The following is a 6,133-nucleotide window of genomic DNA, read 5'->3' on the forward strand; positions in this document are numbered from 1 at the left end:
CAGGCTCAGACTAGGAAGAACCAGCTGAACTAGGCCTTGTCTCTGGCATAACAAGGATTTGTCATGGGATTCGTGGTTGCTTCCTAAGGCTACCTTCAGTGATTAACATATGTGGCATCGAATTATACTTTCTATGTGTTGTAATGAGGAGATGGGAACCTTCTTTCTTGCTTAATCCCTATGGGTAGAAAAAGCATAATTGTTCAATCGCAGAGCCTAAGAGGTCACTAATGTCCCCACTATTAAAACACATGGCTAGCTAGGGATGGCAATGTCCTCCGCTGATGCTGATGTGTGTTCAGGAAGCATTAGGCCTTTATAACTATGGATGTCTGCTCCTCTACCGAAGCTACCTACCTCTAGGAAATGTATCTGGCAGCCTTTACCCGAAGTCTTTAATGAGGACATGGTTGTAGATTGGACCATACCCTCAGATGGTGTATGCAGCTTTTTAGGCCTTTGCACAGACATCTCCGATTTTCTACTTCTGAACTGTATCTATCTCAACTGAGCAAAGTGCCATTAGATGTAGTGACTTGGTGACCTGAAAGCACATTATCGTACCCCAGGACATCTGACTTCATTATTGTTCTGTCTGCCTCATCCATACCTTTGTTTCTGTGCTGTTCCCTGGAGATCATGGGAATATATCAAACCAAATAACTGTCCTTCAGGGGGCAAAACAATATTTGCAAAATATTGAACGATTTGTCTTTCAGCAAAATAATTTCTTACTCTGTGTGCGAAGCTGGCTGAGCTTTCAGCCTTGCTGAGCATAAAAAAGGGGCATATTTTCCTTGTCCTTGGTTTCTAACCAGCTGGAACTGAGTGCAGCCCAAAGAGATGCTCATAGTGCACTGTAAATAATATTCCTTGTTTTCATCTGTGTTAGTATTAGTCACAGGTCATTTCATTTTGTGTGGACAGACTAATGTGATTAGCCGCATTTAGATTTATGTGTGTGCTGGATCAAGCTGCACTACGTTGCACAGGGTTTAGGTGCCAGTGGTACGGCAGCTGACGTAATATCAGGTTCTAAATGAGATAAGTGTCTAATCATGACATTTGGCTCCTTTTACTAATAAGTACAGTGCTTTTTATTTCCATTCACTTCAATGAAGATTGTTCACAGGTTCTTTCTCTCAGACAACTGATGTTGTCGGAAAGCTTTGGAAAAGAGTAAATGAGTCCTCTTAGATACTGCGTGAATCTTTGATAGTCATTTAACAAATAAGGACTGATACAGGGAATGGTAGATGGAGATCCCCATGCTGTCGGCTAACCCTGGTGACAAAAGAAAGGGAGCCCGGGGAGATCTCAGCAGCCAAGCACATGGGTCTCACAGACCCCCTGGTTCCTAGTTAGAAGGCTGGAAGATCCTGTGTGAAGCACAGCAGAGTGATGCTAAATAGAAATATCATTAGAAGATCAAACTCTGTCAAAACCAGAGAAGTTGGAGGCTGAGAGGCATGATGCCCTGTCCTTTAGATAATTAATTACTGTCTGAGAAGATCATCGATCTCCAGGGAGACTCATGTTTACCTGAATATGAGGGGCTGCTCGATATGCTGGTGTAGCTGAGGGGCAGCATGAATAGGAGACTGGCCACAACTGATGACTCTGGAGCTATGGCCTGGAAAACTGGGATGATTCTAGAAGAGCTGCATGGCTGTGTTCGTGCTCTTCATACCTGGCCTCTGTTGTCTTCCTCTCACTGTGGCTGAAAATGTGAGTGTAGACAAATGGAAAACTTGCTGAATCACTGGATATTCAGCCAAGCTATGGAGCACTAAGGCAGTTTATGCCTTGTAAAAATTGCCAAAGGAAAATGGGGGCCTTAAGTCACTTTAAAAAGTCACTTTCAAAAAATTCTTCCAAGTCTCAGACCTGTCTCTAAAACAGTGATTTAATGCCATTTTTTTTTCTTCTTTCCACAAGCCAACCTGACAGTGACAGTTAATCAGCCTTTTTTCCAGCTACATTAGACCCCAAAGTGGATGAGAGCAAAGAGGTCTGGACTATTGTTATCATCTGGGATCCAATCCTCTTTGTTATTAAGGGAACACAGAGAAGCAGGGGGAACAGAGGAAAACTGTCTCCCTTTGGTCAGTCCTCCACTCCAGTTTCTCATCAGTGTCTCACAGTCTCTTGTTTCAGTTGCAAGCAGCTATTTTGGATTGACTTGTTCCACTTGAAACAGACAAGGATCTTGCTGCTGCAGTTTGCCCTTCCTGGGATGCTTTCCAAGCGTGGGCAAATCTGAAGAGCTTTCTCTGTGTTGTGCACTGGACTGAGATACCCTTGGATGATCCTCCTGTCATAGTGTGGGAGTCAGCAGCAGAGAAAAGAGAGCTTCGAGTCAGTAATGATCCACTAAATGCAAGCCTAATTGTTCAACAGTGAAGTAGAGAAACAGTTTCCTGATCTGGCTCCTTCCAGTTAGGTTATGGGACTTGTCATTCATCAGGCAGTTAGGCAATGCAGCTGAGTTAACGCACAAGACAAGACGCCTCTCTTTCCCCTGCCTCTGCTTCTTAGTTTTCTGCTGAATTAGTAAATTGGGTGAAGAAGCTGCTGACTGCCCTCAGGTGAGGCTCAGGAGCAGCTGGGAGGGAAGGGAGGGGCTCACTGAACAGGTAGTTGAAAATTCTTCCTGTCTCAAGCACGGGGTTAGGTTAGTTCAAGTGCTTGTGAGTCTGTGTTCTCTGTCTCTTGGATGTGATGTGGACTGCTCTGATGTTGTAAGAGCACTTTTTGTTCTCCTGTATTACTAGACTTGTGAATTCAGGAGCTGGTTATCTGGTAAAGTTTTTGTTGTTGTGGGTCAGGGCAGACTCGGAAACAAAAGGGATGGAGATGTTGATTGTAACGTATAGTCCTGTGGCGAGGAGAAAGGGAAGACTCCTTATTTTCACCAGTAGTTCACCATCTGCGAAGTTGGCTGCTTCAGGAGGGATTGTCATAGCTTGAACGTAGTAGAAAGGAAGGTAACCCTTTCCAGTGGGACTTTGTCCTGCTTGAGTCTGTCCTGAAGGATTATCTGCAGATTTCTAATTTAGAGGATGATTGAAAGCAAGTAGAGCTGGTAAAATCTACCTGTCTTCTGCAATGTTGAAGGTGTGTGGTGTGAAGAGGTGTATGTTACCTTATGGTTGTGCTGGTCATTACAGGAAATATTAATTACAGTAACCCCAGGGTTAACCTAGTCTTCTGCCTCCCTCACAGCAAGGTGCAAATGTGTGCTCTCTTCTAACTGTCTGTGTACCCTTCTTTCCTCCTGGCATCCCTCCCAATGCCTGCTGCCCTATTCGAGTAGTTGTGTCTGTGTAAGCAAAGTGCTTCCAAATGATGTCCAGTATCATCTGAACTGCTACTGCCTGAAAAAGATAATGTTCTTGTATGTAGCTGAGTGAAACCTCCATGTGGTGACGTCCTACATCCCGTGTGGCTGTTTGCTGCTCCTAACAAAGCAGTGTCTTCGTTCACAGTAACACTGGCTTCCACTAGGACAAGGTGGTGTGCAGCATTTTCTATTGTTCTCTCTCAAGCAATGTTCCCAGCTGCTGTGGGTTGCACTGGGAAGGCAGTGGTGCTTGGGCTTTACTCACCTGGATTTTCAGTTTTTATGTAGCTTGAGGTGCATCTTCCAGAAATGACTGTGAGTAATAAGGGATGCTTGTCCATGAGGCTCAAATCTGTGTAGGAGCAAGGGGATGAGAGTAACCTCTCAGGACACAGAAGGAAGACAGAATGAAGAGATTAACTTCTCTTGCTGCTGCTATGACTCAGTAAAGGAATTCTTTTATTTTATGTCTTTTTAAAAAAAAAAAAAAACCAAAACATTTGCAGAGGGTAAGATCCTACTTTCCATTAAATTAAGTGACTCATTCTACAATAAATCCTTTCATGCTCTAATTTGAGCATAATGTTTAACATTGTCTTTGCTGCTGCTCAGACCTATGATCTTGTAAGGTACTTAGAACTATATTGCTAAACCCTCTGCCACACTGGAAGTCTGGGGTTGGGCTGTTTTGTTTGCTTTTGATTTTTCTGAGAGTGCAAGGGCAGTACAAATTTGAGCTAAGGAAGTTCAAGCAACAAACAATTGTTGCTGGTGACAATAAAATAACCAGCAAAGAACGGAAGGTCTGTAAATTACACCATAGAAATTAGATAATGGGAGGCTAGGGAGTGTAAAATGCTGGAAGGGGATTACTCGTGGTGTCTCAACTCACAGGACGTCTGTTATGCTCTGTCTTGGCTGTCCTGTATTGAAGATCCAAAAGTGACTGCCATGCTTCAGACTTTTTCTCTTAGGACCTACCCAGTCTGAGACAAATAGTGGAGTTTTTTTCCTCCTTTCAGGATAATTTCTAGTTCCTAGTAGGCACCAGTTCTCTCAGTTCAGCACAATAAAGTATGTTGCCCTTCTAAAAAGGTTTGGATTTTTTGACAGGCCCTTCAAATGGCAAAAAGGAAATTTGCTGAAGTTGTTATTGGAAGTACTTCCATTGAAAATCCAGTTGAGAACTAGCTTAGATGCACAGTCACTTCCTGTTGTGCTTCCTTACAGGCCACATTTTCTTCCATTTTCAGTGTTTTAAAGAGAAACTTGGCTGCAGAGCTAGCTAAAAGGTCAGCTTACTCTAAGGAAGTTCTGTCCAGGGTGAGTTGTATGGAGGTAGGTGCAGAAATATTTGGTGCAAACTAAAAGGTGATCAGCTGAAGATTTCTTAAAGGAGCTGTTAGACTTGCTCAGTTCACTTTATTCAAACTAAGAGGCTTGATGTGAACTGTCCCATCTACAGAAACAGACCTTCAAAACACATGTGTGTTCCCTTAACGCTTTCCTGGAAGAAATGGTTCTGTTTAGGAAACAATGATGTAAACCCCTTCCATTCCCTGTTCGTGCTTGTTTTAAGAAGACACTATTTTTAACACCCAGATGAAGAAGGGAAAAGCCGTAGCTTCTGAACTGCGCTCTTGGTAATCGTGATACATGGTATTTTCTGAGGAGTGGCACTGTGGCAGTAAGAACCCCAGTAAACCTCCAAGAGGTGAGAATAAAGCCTTTTCCAAGTCTGGTTTTATGATGTTGACTGTCTCTGGGCCAGTCTGCTTCTTGTGTTTCATTCCCTCTTTCTGCAGTGGAAAAATTTATATTGCTGGTCCTTTTTAATAAGGAAATGGACTTGAAATCATCTGATGTGAGTGCTGTTGAGGTAGCACAGTTGGAAGAAAATAAGAGCCAGTTTTAACACCTTTCTTGTCCAATTGTGTGTCCTTTCAAAAATCCTGGAAAACTGTACCCAGCCAGACTCAGTCTCAATTTCAAGGAGCTAAAGGTCGGCTACTGTGGTACGCAGGTCTCAGGGTGAGCATGAGGGTCATGTGCCTTCTCCAGGAGCAGCCCACTTAGTATCCCCCTTCATAATGGTATCTACTGGGGAAGCCTGTGAGACAGCCCTTCTTCCCTTGGACAGGGTTAGAGCTTGGGACTTCTGTTTGCATGTTTACACATTACTCAGTGTTTGCTTGGACTGTGATATGCAACTAACATTTAACTTTACAGCCTTGAAAAGATTTGCCTAAGTGTATTGTCTTTTGATATAAGGTCTCTTTCATTCTTTCTTCTCAGATTTCAAAGGGATTGTCCCAGTTCAAAGATCTCTTTTGAATCCACATAATTATTGCAGGTTATGCTTACTGCTTCTTTTAATTATTTTCTATCTGTGAGGCTTCTGAGGGCACATCTTTGCTGCTACAGTGAGGCCGAGTGCCTCTCTATGTAGGAATTAGTGAGGTTTTTTAATGTGATTTTAGAGTCAGTATTTTATGAGTAAAAATACAACTGTATTTCAATCCCTTGGAAAAGAACCCAGTACCTTTAGTCCTGTAAGCTTTCAGTTCTCAGCACTGATCATTTGAAAAAAGGCATCAAAATCTGAACCTCATCTAGGTGCATGTATTTGTCAGAAGAGGACACACTCGTGACTTTGCCATGTGTTGTTTCTGTCTGGGTTCTAGGAGATGTTAATGGAGGTTTTAGAACATCCTTAGGGCCCCACATTTGTGTGAGGCTGTTTCTCTCATCTCAAGTTGCCCAAATGCTCATTACCTATTTTACCTTCTC

Source organism: Buceros rhinoceros, unplaced genomic scaffold, assembly GCF_000710305.1.
Source record: "Buceros rhinoceros silvestris isolate BGI_N320 unplaced genomic scaffold, ASM71030v1 scaffold13602, whole genome shotgun sequence".
Lineage (NCBI taxonomy): Eukaryota > Metazoa > Chordata > Aves > Bucerotiformes > Bucerotidae > Buceros > Buceros rhinoceros.